General features: G+C 33.2%; 1 protein-coding gene across 1 annotated transcript in view; it reads left to right on the forward strand.

Annotated features, from left to right (window-relative positions):
* LOC142324681 (neurexin 1-like) overlaps positions 1-18,714 on the forward strand; it is a 449,926-nt gene that overhangs the window by 72,465 nt on the left and 358,747 nt on the right. The gene's annotated exons all lie outside the window — the stretch shown is intronic.

Consider the following 18,714-nt stretch of genomic DNA (forward strand, 5'->3'; position numbering starts at 1 on the left):
TTCTTTTCTTTCTAAAGTAGTCTAGAGCTTGTTCTACGTCTTTATGTACCTGTTTTTATCTTATTAATACATCATTTACTTCCGTCGACTGAGTTGTATTTTTTTACAATTTACATTACATAATTTTTTAAATCGTAAAAAAATACGGTCCGCCAAATGTTTACCGTTTAATTTCTTCGTGATTTTTTTCTTATACGTTTTACAATTTTATTTTATTTCATTTATCACTTATGTTTATTCAATTTACGGTAATTTAATTGTTAGATGAAAAAATTACTTTTATGAAAATAACGTTCTTACTTCGGACTGGAGGTCCATTTTAATTTTTCTGAAAATTTATTTTTCACACATCTCTTAGCCAATATTTTTGCTTTTCTAGAAAACAAGTCCTGTCTTAATTAGTAACCGATTTACATTAAAGCGACTTAAAAACTTTATACTAAACATCAGTAAACTATCATCTTCGTTGTTCATTCTATCTTAATATATATATATATAAATACAAAATAATAATAATAATAAAGAAATATGTAGAATGACAAAATGGAAATAAAATCGGCTATATAAAAAAAATTAAAATTTTGCTGCTAATGTATGCGATCTCTCCAATAAAAAAGCACGGTGCGTTGGTTTGTTTGCTGTATGCACTCACAATTTTATTTTTAATGAAGCGCACAATCGATTTATACTTCTTGATACGAACGATCTACCTAAAATTATATATTTTTTTTTGTGGGGATAATAAAGGAAAACATTGGGGTTAGAACTGCGTTAAAAAACACAACTTGAGAAACAGCTAAAAATGTTCAGAATTTTGAAGCTTTTGGTTATAAAAGTTTTTCTTGTTGTCAGTACGCTAAATTCATGTACGTTATTTAGTTAAAATTGGCAAACAAATTTAAAAAAATCATGTGCAGTGAAATATAAACCGTATAACATTTTCGCAGCGGGCTGCAGGTCTGCCTTTTTTTCTAGTAAAAAAATAAAATCTCATGCTAAGTACTAAGTAGTATAATGACATATATTTCAATAAATATCGCTAATTTATTTATAAAAATCGATTAAACTGTGGGTTTTAAAAGAAAAAAGAAAATTGCTATTTTTTAAATTCTATTACCGTATGTGGTACTCGAGGCCTGCTGGAAAAACTTGTCTAATTAGTATGATGATGTATAAAATGAGATAGTTCACTATTATTATAATTTATATTTATTTTTTTTAAATATTGAGGTTTATACCGTTCTGATGTTGTTTATTTCATTTAATTTTTGTTATGATATTTGTAAAGAATTATCAAAATTAACTTGCTACTTTTCTTTATTTCGCTAATGAATTTGTTTATAATTTTTGAATCCATTTTGACTAGTTTCGGCGTGACGTCTGTACGTACGATGTATGTATGTACGTATGTATCTCGCATAATTCAAAAACGATTAGCCGTACTAAGTTGAAAGTTTGGATTTAGGACTCTTATAACATCTAGTTGTGCACCTTCCCTTTTGATTGGAGTCGACTGAACCAAAAGTGTTTCGATTGAAATGTGTGAGTCGACTGAATCCAAAAGTGAGTCGACTGAATCAAAAAAAAGTTTGGATTTTGGAGTTTTTCTTAACTGCAGTAATAAGCCCTCATCGAGCGATTTTCAACGATGATAATGAAAATAAGTACCGTTATAATTATTTTCATCGGTTCCAAAGTTATAGCTAAATGAGATTTTAATTAATGAAATATTTTGATCTTAGAAGGGGAAGGCACATCGGTTCGAATCAGACTTCATCTCCTTTTTTTAAACTTTTTTTTTAAATTTAAGTATATTGATTGATTAATAATCATTAATCCGTTATTGTAAAAACCTTTTACATTAAATAATTATTCATTAATAAAAATAAAAAAAATAAAAAAATCAGAAGTTAGTAGTGTAACAAAATTGTATGTACTTTTAAAAATGTGTACATGTAATTTAATAGACATTCTTACATATGAGTATATGTTATAGATTTGGTGAAACATCTGATTATTTAATATTAATTGAAAATTATAATCTAGAATCGCATTACTTTTGGATTTTCTATATTAATTTCTGTTTAATTTCATCTACATTAAAGTTAACTACAGAGCGACTGAAAAATAGATTCTCACAAGAACAATAAACACTGAGTCATACATGCCCGATATTTGATAAGTTGCCAAAAATTCTATTCTTTTAGTTCATTACTGCTCTGATATTGGGACAATATTCTTCCTAAGTCGAAAATCGATCATCATTTCGTTTATTTGTTTTTTGTTTCCAATCATTTAATCGCTCTTTGGTTTGATACAATTCTTCTGATTTTAATTTGTGTACGCGTTCTCTAGTTTTCAAATTTTCTCTCTTTATTTTCATCATCTTATCTAAATCTTTTTATTCTTTCGTTGGTCTTAACGTTTTCTTCCTCTTCATATTTATTGTTTTCTCTTAATATTTTTATTCTTTCTTTGTTTGCAACATTTTCTTCCTTTTTTTCTGTAAATTTTTTAATTTAAATATATTTATTAATAATTGTTAACTGTGATTGTAAAAAAAATAATAATTCAATAATAACAATAAAAATAAAATACAAAAATCAGTAATTATTAGCGAAATAACATTTTATGTACTGTTAAAGATGTGTGTATGTAATTTAATTGGCGTACAAGGAAGTCATGTGGTGTCCACATCAGTTTTTTTTTCTTATGCGTATCCAGTGGATGGACAAAATCATAAAGCTGTTCGACGGGTTGAAAAGATATAAATAAAGTATTTAAAATATTATTCGGCCAAATATATAAGTGAAATATACAAAATACAATATTTTATAAAAATGTAATATTGAAAATGTTTTTTCGTTTAATACCTACTTAAAATCTGCCGCATTTAATGATATGCCATATTGTGTATGATAGGTTTGTTTTTAGTAAACTTTGAAATTCTTACTTTTGTATATAATTTGTGCGGACTTTATTCGTACCATTTTACTCGAATCAAATTCTTTACAAGTTAAAAAAAAAACTTTTATTCATATATTACTCATTTAACTTATTACTCATTTAAGTTATTTTACCCCAAACAAAATTAGTGTGTTTGTCGACCCCAGTCTTTTGTCTTTTACACCAGATTCATCGAAAACTACTAAAAATACAGTTCTGGTAACTATTTTTTTTTTTTAATTTTTCAGGTTATATTTCATTAAATTTACACCTTAATTTTGATCCCGGGAATTAGAGTCTAGCTTAATTTTACTTAAGGCGCAGATATCAGGGCGAAATCTTTCACCGGCCAACACTCGCTAACGAAGCTTTTTTGAACCTTTGTTTATATGAACTTACTTCTTTATCATCACCCGTGGAACGTGTTCTGAAAGTTTGTTACATTCTTCGTTAAGCACTCTGTATATGCCTGTGCTGGTGCGAGAACGTGCGTGTGCATTAAAAAGTGGTCAATCAAAAAGAAAATAAAGTTAGAATAAACGGTATATTCGTATTTACAAAAATTCGGATTTTTAAATATATAATTTAATAATTCTATTCTCGAGTTATTTGAGAATAAATAAGCGGAACGATATAAAGTTCCTGACTAAAGGTTAAACTCGTTTTTGTATGTTGGAAATAATTTTTTGATAATTTTTCTAATTATTTTTGAAATAAGAAAAATAATATAAAAATTTAAAGTAATCTTGAATATTGGACGAACAAGAAAAAAGATAAACCGAAAAACTAGCAGAAGCCGACCTACTCTGGCCGAGCGACAGGGGAAAAAATTACACTACATTTTCACTATATGAACTCCCATGATTTACCCGGTTTGTTATTACGTGATGTTCCGGAGATATTTTCACGGGTTTACAACCCCCTAGGTGACCGTATAAAATTTTTGTGAAGAAATCTATCGTGCAGTTAAACCGTCTAAAATCTTGCTTAAATTCCCTGTTACATCGTTTTATTTTCATCTGTATTTCGTTATGCTTATAAAATTTAATTTCATTAACACTTAAATTTATTTATAAATTTAATTTGATTTTTAAATGAACTTTACGTCGATAAATTGATCGAGTGTTATAATTTCATAAATAAACTCTATTATTATAATAAAGATCGTTAAATAAAAAGATGTAAGAAATTCATTTTCGGATTATATCTATCAAAATGAACGTAAAAAAAATTCTACGAATTAATGGTGATTTTCCCTTCGTCTTCCTTTCGCTATTCTGAGTTATTTTAAGGAAACGTATACCGAGTTCGGATTGTGAAATCGTTATAATATTCGGTACACTTGTTGACAATAATTTTTTCATAATAATTAAAAACAAAATTACGGATACCAAATTTCAATTTGGCGGCCGCATCAGGATTTTAATGTTTTATATCTCGTTAATCGTCGCCTTAATTAGAATTCTAAGCTTTTTATTGTAAAAAAAGACACCATTTTTTTAAAAATGTGTCGATAAACAACGGAGTTATGGCAGAAAATTGATTACCTAGTATTCAGTAAGATTCTAACTCCAAAATAATTTGAAAAAACTTAAATTCTTTTCATCCTTTTGACGTACTATAAATTTAAATAACTTGTGAAACATTATTTAGTTTATTTAAAATTATGTGATTTCATAGATGACAAGTATCCCGCTGTGATAAAGATGTTATTAAAAACAAAATTGTACATGAATTTTATTCTAAGAGGCGTTGCCCAAATTTAAGCGATTGATTCGGACATCAACCAGTAAACTAAATAAAAAGTAGGTTAGGCTTTGATAAGGTAGGCTTTAAAAGTAGGTTTTTGCGGTCAAACGCCCTTCCACGGTTCATGTTCCCTCCGACTGCCATTTTTTTTCGATAAAAATTTGTGTCTGAAGTACGCATTGAGGTATTTTTAATGAAATTTGTTGTGAATGTACCCAACAACATAAATAAGTTTCAATGGTTTACCTTTGAAAATTCATTCAATCATTGTTAAATCTGCTTTACCTTTCTTTACCCCTTTCAATGTCGAATCTCGAAAAATCTAGAAATTCGTTTTTAGATATTTATATGAAAATTACACTCACCAAAAATCAAGTTAAAATCTTCATCTGTTACCGAGAAATTAAAAAAAAAAAAAAAAATAGCTGGGTTTCAAAAAAGTTCGAAATCCATTTCAACTCTTTAAACTCGGAATTTAAAAAAAAAATAGAAATTATTTTTTAAATATTTACATGAAGCTTATACACACCAAAAATCAAGTTGATATCTTCATTTGTTACCGAGGAATTAGAGAAATAGTAAATCCATTGTTACTCCATTTTAACCCTTTAAAATGGGAATTTCAAAAAATCTTTTCTTCGCGTGCACTTATACCGTAGGAAGAACATGTATAAACATTTTCATCCATTTATCTTCATTATTTTTGCCGGGCGTTGATGAATCAGTCAGGACAAGTTCCTTTATAGGTACAGAGACACATACACAAAACATGCGAGATACACTTATTCATATAAAATAGATGTGCACTTTTTATCTGTAGCTTATCACTTTGGATCACTAATGGAGGATACAGCAGAGGTAACTATTTAATTAATCACCGTAAAGCAACAGAATGGTGATGAAAGACGGTATCGAAGAGCTGTTATTAAAATACTACCGTTTTCTCTTAAACTACAAACGGGAGCGCGAAAACCTCTTACCCAGGATGTTTTTTGCTTGTGTAGACTTTCAAATAATTTTGGCAATATTTCATTCTTTTAACCACCGCTCGAAACTTTTCTAAAATAGAGCGATTAATACTTACATTAATCTAAATATTTAAATCGAAAAACGAATTAAATGAGTGTCTTTTTCCCTTCTGTAACATTTTTTTTGTATTAAATTCCCTTCCTCTTGATTAAGATCACTAAATCTAAATCTAGCCCGCGTTTCTGATAACACGTCATTTTTAAATATATTCATCTTCACCTACCCAAGGCGATCGTGATAAATATTTATATTCTTAACTAATAATTAACTCAAAACCTTATGGACTCGGCACCATACTGTGTGAAGACGAAGCCGAAGTTATCGGCTCTTACTTTTAAATACTTTTACTTTTTGAACTGATTATGCTGCGTATCGACAGGCAAATTCATAAAAGATTGAATTTATTTTCTACTGCTGATTTTTTTTTTCTTTAGCTTGAGATAATCTTTCTTAGACCTAAAATGAAAGAGCTATATATATATATATATATATATATATATATATATATATATATATAAGCTTACGTTACTGCAAAAACGTAGCAAACGAATCAATAAAAACAGATTATTGCTCGATTCATTTCTTCAAAGTGTACTGAAAAAGATTTATGACTGCTTAAATACGAACAAGGAATCAGTTTATTATACTTTATTAAAATTAAACATATAAAATAATAAGAAAACAGTTAAAAAGGAATTTATTTTAACGTTACGTTCACATCAAAGGAAGTATTCAAAGCATCGTCTTCTGTCTTTATATATTCGTAGTAGCGTTTAACCACTTAATTACTTTTTCTTATGCAGTAAAATTTCGTACCGATTTATAAAATAAATTGAGTTTTTAGTGGATAACTTGAGGCAGTTCCGGTCGTTTTTATTTGAAGAAAATTAAAAAATATCGCTCTTACGATTCCAAAAAACGAAAATTCACAACGGTTAAAATGATATAAACGGGATGATCCTTCGACGTCTTATCTATCATGAAAAGTTTTATTAAGGCATTCTATTCTTAGCTGCGTCTAGCTGCTAAACTTAAGGACGGCTGATGTCACGCACAGGAGAGTTCAATAGCCGGAGAATAGCAACATCTCGTAATATTTTTGGAAACTAATCGCCTGTTACATTTCCTAGAAGATATAAGTTCGAAGATTTCCTTTTTTGTAATCCTGTATCAGATATAACGTCCAGATACATTATGTTCGTTTTGCGCGATTATGAAAGGATTTTTTTGTAACCCCGATAAAGCCAACTATGATTTGTTATTAGGTCGTTCGATTCTAGCACGCTTACTTCTCAATCGCATCACTGAGGTAAAGAGATCTGCGTTACGAGTAAAAATAAATTCCTCGCAAAAATCCACCTTATCCACGGTATTTTCGCACTACTATAGCCGATGAGGTTAATCCCTATTGCGGGATTTGTTTAGCTCTTTTTGTTTAACTTTTATTGAATTAGAAAATCTTGCGTGGAATTCTTCATGGATGGCACCAGTATTTGTCTACCGACACAGAAGAAGAAAAACCCGTGCACCAGCCGTCTTTTCTATTTAAATCTATTATTCATAATGCGGATGCAAAAATAAACTAAACAACGATCGAATAAAAAGTGCATATGAGCTTATTACTGCAGAGCTAAACGTTTTCCTCTATTACAGAATTTAAATCTCCCAGTAAGGAAAACAGACTGTTAGTACACCGTGTACTTCAATATCCTACTTATCTCTTTTATCTTGGGTCTTCCTAACAATCATTTTCGTTCGGGTTTCCCTGCATACACATTTTTATCGATCTTTCTTTTCGTCTTAACTCATGATCGGCTAATAAACGAATACATTTTCTTGTCGTTGCCGTTATCACACCGGCAATAACAACGATGAGTATTTCAAGAAAGTCGACTTTATTGAATACTCGTCATTCTAGTCGCCCGTTTTCTTGCATTAACTCGAAGTTAATCTCGGAGAATACAATCTTTTATTATTCAAAATATAAGATGATATAGAGAAATAAATCGATTCATTTTTATTTCTTTAATTTAAATAACTTTTAAACTACGTAATTAATAAAATTAAAAAACGATGTAAATTTGTTACTGGTTCGAGCCGATCTTAATTTCGACCGTAGTATAGAATAAAAAAATAAAGAAAAAACGGAATCGCGATGGATTAAGGAAATTTGACTAGCAAGACAAAAAGTGAACTTGTTTCTTCGTATCAGACATTAACGATGTTGGGATTGTCTTGCTATAAATTTTCCAGATCTTAACTGAGAATCGAATCTGAGAACTAGGGGTAGCGGTATGTACCGCCCGTGATCTAGAGGCGGTCAGAAATTAATTTCATCGCTATACTTAATTGTCTACTTCCGATAAAATTTTAAAACTACGAAGATTTATAAGTAGACCTTTACTGTCGACTGTTTTTGATGGAGTATTTTGGTTAATAATTAATAATTTCGATTAATAATGAAAAGCTTTAAAGGTTGTATAAATAGGTCGAAGAAAGTAAAAGCAAATTAAGAAATTAATGAAAAGGGATAAGAAAAAAGAGTGAAATAAAATAGAAAGAAGTAATTTTTAAGAGTGTCGACTGAGCAAATAAATAGATTTTTTCCGAGTTAACGAACAACTTTTAAAATGACCTGTCCCGAACTTTTATCGAGAAGGTTTTAAAATGTTTCCTTTAATTAAAGGAACGGTATAGAAGCTAAGCTTAACTGTTAAGTTCAGATGCCGGTAATAAATTCTTGTTTAAAGAATAGTTTGGGTAAATTAAGACGGTCGATCTTTGATGTTACAGCTGTTAAATTGCTTTCGTTTTATTCTGTAAGAAATTTTTATTCTTACTTTGATGATACAAATTCAATATTTTAAACCTGCCAGCGATATATGAATAAAATTGAATCTGTATATATCAATTCATACCGTTCTTTTTTGTTTAGTTTTAAATTAATTATACCTGTCGTATCAAAATCTGCGTGACTGCGTGCAAGAGGTTCATAAAAAACTTGCGGGTTGTTTTAGGTGATGCTATTTTCCATTCCTTTCATTCAAAATTTACTTAGCTTGGATTTCTTAATGGCTGACTAACCTTGTTTTTCTCTACAAGTTTCTGTACAAATTTTTCTTTTCTTCTGTACGTCTTAAGACCTCTTCTTTTCGTACGTTATCATCCTTGCCTAATTTTCATATGTTATTGTATCTTCACACTGTATTCCTTTCCTTTTTGTTTTTTCCTATTGTCCGTGTTTCTTAACCGTAAAGTGCAACGCTTCACACAAATATATAAAACACATCTTTCTTATTTTTAAATCTATTTTTAATATAGCAATCTCTTCTGCATTAATTTTCTTTTTGGCTTTTTCCAGTATTATTTTAATTCTGCATTGCTTTGCCTATCCTTAGTGGTTTTTCTACCTCGATAATAAAATTCTCCCGCTTCTGTTATTATATATTTCTCTACTTTTAGGTAATATGGATATGACAAAGGTAAAAGTGTGGATTGGCTCAGAGAAAAGGTGTAATTAGGATGGAATTTATGATTTTGATTTTTTTGGCTGAAAAATATCCTTGAATTCCATAAATCAGTTTGGTAAAAATTTAATAATACTTCACTTAATTTGCGTTTGCAAGACGATGAAAAGAAAAATACGAGCTGGATTAGCGTAATTAAATTTTGTTAATAATGTAGGCAAAGCGGTGGAAAAAATTAACGTTGAAATTTTTAATAATTAAGAATATTATTTTCAGATCAAAAAATTGAAAACATGTGTACCTCATTTTCTACCGACAGGAATTTCTAACAATTATCTTTATTAGTAGTCCGAGGGCGGTAATTGCTGAGAAAGAATTAAAATTTAGGCAGTAAAAAAATTACAAGAGTTAAGCAAAAGAGATCTCGCATATAAATTTGGTTAAAAATGCTAAAGAAAATTACTATTGAGTAAAATACGACCTTGGGAAAAAAATTTAAAGAGAAGTTGAAGCCAAGTAGCTTTAATTATGTTTAAGGTTTTAATAGGTTACGTAACTTAAAAGAAAAAAATATGTTTCCATATTTAAACATAAAATACAACAGTCATAAATTACTATTATTTATATGACTAACGGTCTTTGCCGTTAGTGATGTAAAAAACTGTTCTTGAGTAATAGTTTTTTAAAATTTTTATGAGGTTTATAAACAATATAGTTTATTTGCGGACGATTATGCTTAGTTTGGACCGGTATTACACGGTTAATATTGTTACAATTTTAATTTTTACTAAGCTAGTGTGTTACACTCATAACGTATCAGATCATAGACGTGAATCAGTTGTCACCTGATCGCCAATGAAATTGCGACTGGTGGAACTAACTTTTATTTAGTAGAAAACGTGGATCTTTAACAACTTCGGAAAGAGGCCCTATTACGTTATCCATGCGTAAACTCACTCTATACAATATTGTTATCGATCTGAACGACTCCTTTAATATGGTGGACCAGGTACGACGAGCTGGCATTCAGCGATCTAGGTGTGGCAGCAGATTGCCGACGAAGTAAATTTTAATTTACGGATGTCATTTATATTTTTAGTAGTTGACTGGGTGTGCCTACCCGTTTTAGTAAATATATAACAAGTGAACGGTTGGGACACGTGAGCCGGTGGTGTATGACGCCGCGTTTAGTCCGCTTACGCTGCTAGGTAAGCACTAGGAGCTATTTAGGACACCGGTCGCTAAACTGTTTCGAGGCTCAGAAGCCGTTTGTGGCACAGACATTCGGTCTTATGCTTTAGGGCTACCGAATGGGGTAGCCCGTTCACCCCGAATGGGGTGATGGCGGGAGAAATGTCAAGCAAACCAACCGATAACTACCCGTTTAGAAAACATATGATATGTGAACGGCTGGACACTCAAGCAAGCGGTGTAATAGACAGTGCTTATACCGTTCACGCAATTAAGTTAGCTCTAGGAGTTATTAGGAACAAAGACGCTTAAAAAGGTTCAAGTTACAGTAGCCCTTGGAGGCATGGCCATTCGGTCTCACGCTTTAGGGTGATCGAAGAAATGCCAGTAAATCCAAGATATTCACTGTAGGTAATGTACTAATTTCAATGAAGAGGCGTTTTGGAGAAGATGGCGATGTTACAGGTGATCAGATGTTAGCACGTCTTTAATCAGCGCTGCTCCGAGGTTAAAACGGGTGCTAAAGTCTTTTAAGGAGGAGACATTTAAAATTTACCTCGATAATATTTCACCTTTAAAAAGGGACGACTGCTCTTTGTGGAAGGCCGCGATGAAATTTTACCTCAATTCCCTCCACTTAAGAAATCAGATCGATCGTGAACTAGAAGTACAGTGAAAAGGGCCAAAGTCACATGCGCTCGTCTATCAACCGCTTAACACCCACGGCGCTAATGAAGAGGATATTACTTACAAATTTCTTAGACAGTCCAATTCCGATGAGTCTTACGATTAAGCTCTTCTCTTTTAAAGAGGAGCGAAACTCGCACAAATCACCTGGATTTGACTTGATTACCAACAAAATGTTTGCTGTACTCCCATCTAAGGCTGTTTAATGGTGTCCTTCGAACAATGTGCTAATCGTCAAAATGGAAGATATCCCAAATAGCGGTGGTCCTTGGATGGGAGTTACATCCCGCCAGATGAGCGTGTACGGTATTTAGGTATTCACCGCGATCGCCGTTTACCATGGAAGGTTAATATAAAAGAAAATAGGAAGCAGGTAGATCGAAAATTTAAGGAGCTACACCGGTTAATAGACAGAAAATCGGAATGGTCCGTATCTAACAAGTTACTGTTTTACAAAGCGATCCTAAAACTGATTTGGATGAATGGAATCCAAATTTGGGATACGACAAGAACCAGCAATGTAGAGACTATTCAGCGCGCCTAGAATAAATTTGTGTACCCACCGGGTTGGTCTAGTGGTGAACGCGTCTTCCCAAATCAGCTGATTTGGAAGTCGAGAGTTCCAGCGTTCAAGTCCAAGGGAAAGCCAGCTATTTTTACACGGACTTGAATACTAGATCGTGGATACCGGTGTTCTTTGGCGGTTGGGTTTCAATTAACCACACATCTCAGGTACGGTCAAACTGAGAATGTACAAGACTACACTTCATTCACACTCATACATATCATCCTCATTCATCCTCTGAAGTATTGTCTAAAACGGTAGTTACCGGAGGCTAAACAGGAAAAAGAGAGAATAAATTTGTGAAATGTATAACACAGGCGTCATGATTCGATCGGAACGCCAAAATTCATGAGTATTTGGGTAACCGTATGTTCGGGAAGATGTACATCGATTGGCAACCAAGTAAAAAATAAAGCTTAATGACCACATGAACCATTTAACTGTTAACCTCATGGACAATGGCGATGTTAGACTGTTAAAGAGGCTGCATGTATTAAGCCTCTAAGGACTCTAGTATTAAGGACTATTAAGGACTCTAATAGGGAAAGTCAGGTAGAGGCTTCTATTCTTTTGTGCATCATCTAGGAATATGTATATTAATGTTTATGTTTCTGATGCTATTTGTTCTTATGTTACTTTTTCTTTTACCTTGTAGTTTTTTCGTATTACTGGAGTTTTTATGGATTCTGATAACCAGTTGTGTAGACTTTATCATTACATATGCAATTCATATAAAAAGAAAATATATGCTATGCGTATTCTATCTTATGATAATAGCATATATATATATATCTACTGAAATATATGATAGCATTTGCATATGCTAGCTTTGATTCAATATTGATGTTTTTCAAGGAAACTTCTTTATTTGTTTATTGTGATGAAATTTTCTTATAGTTTCTTCTTATGAAACATTGTAAATATAATTTGATACAAAAAAAATGTATTAGAAGATAAAGCTCATGACTGATTGATAATCTGTATGCGCCCGTCAGAAGCATATACTTCGTCTTGGGCACAGAAATCTTTAGATTATGATTGTCTATTTAGCTCTGTGCAGCTAACAAGGCTGCTTACGCTCTTACTTCCAGCGGTGGTTGTGAATTACCTTGAACCAAAGAGAGATAGTCATCGGTGAAATTCTGGGCCTTGACCCCCGCTGGATATAAAATTCTAGAAATCCATCAAAAACTAGGTTCGACAGCAGAAGACCTAGAACGGAATCCTCGGGCTAGGATCGGAACTAGGAGCGCATCTTTGAACAGAGCCTTGCGGTTAGACAAGTAGTCACGCATAACAGCCTGTAGGGCTTGGGGAACATTGCGGCGTTCTAACTCATAGAGGACAGAACTCCAACACAGGGAAGGAAATGCTGCCTCTATGTCAATAAAAATTGCCAAAACATATTTACAGTCGGCGCTTTCCACTACGGCAAGTGCATTTAGGATGCAATACTCGGTGATAACCTCTTCCATGAAGCCAAATTGGCCTCGATTTAGAAATTCGTTTACATCGATGTTTTCCCGGAGCCGTTCCACAACCAGCCTTTCCAGAAACTTACCGAGAATTGGCAAGAGGCTGATGGGTCGATAACTTCCGAACTCACACGGATCCCTTTCAGGTTTTAAGGCCACCCTCACCAAGGCTACTTTCCAACAAGTTGGAAAGGAGCCCCGGCTAAGGCACCCTGAGAACAGTTTGCACAAGTGGCTGTCTTATGACAGCCGGTAGGTCTACGCGCCGGTAGATCTGGAGATATTCCGTGTGCGCATCATCGATGCAAGTTCAACGCTTTTACCGTTTCCTAGCAGATTTTACTCTTGCGTGCAGCACACTAATGTCAGAGGACCACTACTTTTTTCCGAGTTTTCGCCTGCGGTTAACAGACGATCCTTCAGAAAAAGTGTCATGACGGCTCCAGGGATTCTAAAATCAGCGGACTGGCTCTGCACAAGACTCCGTCTATTGACCTAGGTCGCTGTAGGACTCTGTAGCACCCAGTCTTGATGGCGTGGTCAAATCGCTCAGCCACAAATTCCATCTCCTCGCTGCGCTCCATGCGCCACTCAAACCCCTGTAATGCAGCTACGCATTCGCGCCGCAGATCGTCCTGATCCAGTCCCCTTAGGTTACAACCACCCGAATCTGAAGTTCTTTGACCGCTTCCTTATGCGATTTTATAGGTTATATGCCTATTATCGGTCACACTGACCTCGAGCCAGACAGTCCAACTACTGGTTACTTTTAAGCAGATCGCCCGTCACCAAGGTGACATCGATGTAACTTTCCCCCAATTTGGATGTCTTAAAGGTAAATTTTAATGCTGTAATCAGATTTACATTATTTACTAATAAGCAGTACATTTTCGATGAAAAATCTTGAATTTCTTATCTTGTGGTGCAACGCATGATAAAATTAAATGTTAAGGGCTCTGTATTCGTTTTTGTTTCCAGCTAGCAAACGCAACGTCTGATTTTTTTACGAATTAATTCACTACAAAGGCTTATACTATTAAGCTTGTATGAGAATATTGAAATGGAAATTAGTAATGCATGTAAAATGTCATGCTTGACCGGGAGTCGAACCCAGGATCTCCGGATGAAAGGTCGAGACGCTATCGATCGGCCACGAAGATCGAATTTAAAAAACCATAAAAATATTTTTCAGTAGATTAATTACACTAATAAATTACTAAATTGATATTTCTCGTAAAAAAAGTCAATGCAAAAAAAAATTAACTATAAGTTATTTATTAAAAAGTACAAATTCACCTTACCAGCAGTTAATTTTTTATTCTATAATGTATACATTATAAAATAAAAAATAAATATATTAAGCAGTCATGACTAGTTGCTAGTTATCAGTATGATGTATACTGTATAAGTAGCAGCCAGTCATGATTGCTTAATATTTTTATTTTTTAACTTTATTTTATTATGATATTTTAATCTCCTGACGATGGTCTAAGGACTGAAAGATCTTGAAAAGTTCAAAATTAATTGCCGGTAAGGTGGATTTGTACTTTTTAATAATATTTAATAATTTATTAATATATCAGCGGTAATCACGATTGAGAAATTGATTCTTACAAGTTGTTTTTTAAAATGTGTTTTCTGGATAAATTTTTTAGCGGTCTGTGTAATCAAACGGTTAAATATTTAAAATTAAATAGGCGACTACCCGACTTACTCGGTTGATGCGTACCTTAATATGATGAATAAATTAAAGGCTGTCGGGCTTGGTGTTAGCTACATCATCTCTTTTTACACCTATGGCAGTGAAATTATCAACTCCCATATTCCTATATATTTTCACCGCTAAATTGTTTGGTTCTGGTACATTCATTTTAACATTTAATTTGCATAAATATTAGAGAAAATTAAAATGCTACTTTAGTTGTGCAGTAGAAGGTACTACGATATGCTTATTACAATAAATAAATTATACAAAACATACAGCAGTTGTTATATTAGTAAAAAAAAGTAAACAAAAAAAAGTACAAATATTAATACGTCATAAAATATCGAGTATTTTATTAAAACGCAGTTTTAAAAATTATTTCATTTTATTTTTAAACAAGCCAGTAGTCGAGTTGTAGTATATTGTAAGCTTGTAAATAAAATGTTTGCGCGCATACTAAGCGATCAATAAACATCCCAAGTTATTTGACAGAATACATAAAATGCAATGAGAAAGGTTTTTGATGAATCAATATATCTCATCCTACAGGTATTTTTGTGCGGCAATAATATTTAATTTTGGTTGTTCTTATAAGCTTGCATTTTCACGTATTTTGTCAAATAAATGTTTTACCGAATCGATATTCTTCTGAAACAATGCAAGTAGCAGTATGTTTATTATTTACTTTCTCCCGTTATATTATAAAATTATATTACCAGGCTATATTTATAAAAATTTATTTATTACAAATATCTCCTACCGGAGAGATTTTTCTGCGTTCTTCTAACTCGTTAACTCGATACGTTAACTCGTTCACTCGTTAATCGAATCGAAAAATTTTACAAAGATCGTGGGTTACTTTATTAAGGATATGGGATGTTATTTGCCTTATTATAATAAAGGATTTTTAAAATTACAAACTAGGAATTTTAAAATAGAAATTCAGTAAAAAATTCTTAAAGCGTTACTTACCGTAACGAGGGGGATACCGTTCATATAATCCGTCCACGTAGCAAAAACACAACAGCTTTTCCGCATATATTATATACACTCTTGCCATCGACATGTAATCGGCCCACGCAATACGAACATAACAGCTTTACCGCATATTTTGTGCCGTCTACTATATATTATTTCCAAGGACTGCTGTATTGAATGAAAAATCGACTTCCATTTCATATTACTACGTTCATGCTATAATCATAAAAAAAATTCTTGCAGAATAAAATATCTAGCTGACGTAGATGTACCTCTTTTTGTCGTGAAGCAATAATTGTGACGCTTATCTACACTTTTGGAAATGTTATACAGAATACGGAAAAGATGCGGCATAAATCTTGCAACAAAAAAATCATAAATCTTAAAGTCAACATAAATCGATCAAATAAGCTAATGAAAAACAATCGAACTGTATTTTCAAGATTTTTAGATCACGATAACAATACGGAGCTTATTAGAGAAAATGAGGAGTGAAGTGGCTTGCCGTTGTTTTCTTTACGGTTGAGTATAATGTTGCTCATAGCGTATCAAGTTCATCAAAGAACAGGTGATATTCCAGCATTACCTTCATTTTAAAGGTTGGCTGTGCAGTGAATATTATTACGCTTAGGAATAGCAGCTATGCTGTTATTTTTGTACATCAAATATTTTAATTTATTAGCCGTAAGAAAGACTGGATGGAATACGCCTGGTTAGTCTAGTGGTTAAATTCTTCATCGCAAAATCAGCAGATTTTTGAAGTAAAGAGTTCTATGTTTCGAGTCCTTGTTAAGGCAGTTGCTTTTATATGGATTTGAATGCTAGACTGTGGATGCCGGTGTTCTTTGGTGCTTAGGATTCAATTAACTACAGGTCTCAGGAGTGGTCGTCCTGAGTCTGTTCCATACTACATGTTTACCGGTACATTTACGCCTACATTGCAGGTACATCAGCCGGTGGCATTACACACACACACACACACACACACACACACACACACACACACACACACACACACACACTCGCGCGCGCGCGCGCACACACACACACACACACACACATACATAGAGAGAGAGAGAGAGAGAGAGAGACCCGGAAGAAGCTAGAAATCTGGTTGCAGAAATATATATGTATATAAGAAAGTCTGGAGTAATTAGTGTACCTCTTTGTATTGTGAAACACTGATTCATATAGTTTTTATTTATTCTCTCTCCGGTAAATCTATATTTACCGGACATAGGCCTATGCCTATGCCCGGTTTCAGCTTTATTTTTTTTTAATGATAAGATATGAAACCTAACCGGGGTTTGAACCAAAATGTTTTGAAGTCAGATATCACTGTCGTAGATCACTTTCTGCCACAGAGATAGGCTTTTATAAACATTCCTTTCATTTATTAGGGGAAAACAAAACAAATGTTTCAATATAAACGACTGAAAAATTTAATTTAAACTAAATTGATTGCAGTAATTATTAAATTTTTCAAACTGGATGTGCGTGCATTCACCAAAGATAAAGAAATTTTAAGAAGCATTACGTTTACAACTGAAGAAACCTTTGCATATTATCTCACATAAATTAAATATGTACGATTTTAACAATATGAAAATTTTACACATAATATAGTTAAAAGTCATAGTTTCAACATTGTTGAAACTATAACATTTACAAATGCACTAACTTTGATAAAAATAGAAAAAAAGAATAATAATGATTTATAAAAACCACTTACGAACATAAGCTAAGCACAGCCTTCCTCAACCTTTCTATTTAGTCTTTCAGAGGTAATTTGGTAATTACCTCGATTGAAGTTTTTCCCAGATCAGGTGCAACGACGAGTTATCTGGATTCTTTCGGGGGTTTCCTCAGAGCTCTGTTTTGGGACCAGTCCTATACTCAATTTTCACTTCGGACCTTCCGGCTCTGGACTACGTAACCATCGCCTCTACGTTGCTTATGACGCGACGCCTGGCTGTCGATGAAAACCCTCGTCTGGCCTCGAAGAATCTTCAACCTGATCGGCGAACGGCTAGCAAAGCCGAGAGTGAAAGTGAATCCCAGTAAATCTAGCCGTGTCACGTTTAAGAAAGGGTAACTGTCTCCGGCCAACCTAGACGGCGTTTTCACCCGCATTCTGACTAAGTACGGTACCACCTTCATCGTCGCTTGACGTGGAAGAACCGCGTAAACGAGAAGAGAAAACAGCTAAACATCAAGTTTAAGGAGCTTTATTGGTTACTACGCACACGCATTTGTCGTAGTCCAACAACAAAAAATGTGAATTTTTAATATACAAGGTCATTCTGAAATCCATTTTGAGGTACGGTATACTATCGGGTACGACGAGCAAGAGCGACATTGAGGTTATTCAACGCTTCCAAAATAAAATGGCAAAAATCATTACAGAGGTGCCGTGGTTTGCACGGAACGAAGAAATTCATAACTATCTGGGATTGTGTGTCCGCGAGGGAATTAAGCGATTCGGTTCGCATTACAAACAACGATTAGGTAATCATTTGAACTATCTAGCGCTGAAGCTCCTAGACAACAGTGAGTATGTCTGGCGATTCATACTTCTTCCCGTGCTGGACTTGGAAAAGTCTGGGTGAATCTTGTGCTGGGATGACATCCCTTAAGTGATGAAAGTCTTCTCTGTGCCTGATGAAGGATCTAAATTCCTTTCATAAGTAAATTATATTCCTGTTTTGTTTTTCGTTTCCTTTGTCGTATTAATAATAATATTATTATTATTAGTAATAATAATAATAATAATATTTTTTCTTTTTTTTGTTACGGCGGAAGAACCAATTAGTCATTTATGTTTAGTCTTTCTTATCTTCCAATACTCTTCCCTTTTCCGTTCCTCTGTCCAAACCGTCCTCGTTCTCTTTTTAGGCTTTTCTGCTAATTTAACACCGGGCA

Source organism: Lycorma delicatula, chromosome 5, assembly GCF_047948215.1.
Source record: "Lycorma delicatula isolate Av1 chromosome 5, ASM4794821v1, whole genome shotgun sequence".
Classification (NCBI taxonomy): domain Eukaryota; kingdom Metazoa; phylum Arthropoda; class Insecta; order Hemiptera; family Fulgoridae; genus Lycorma; species Lycorma delicatula.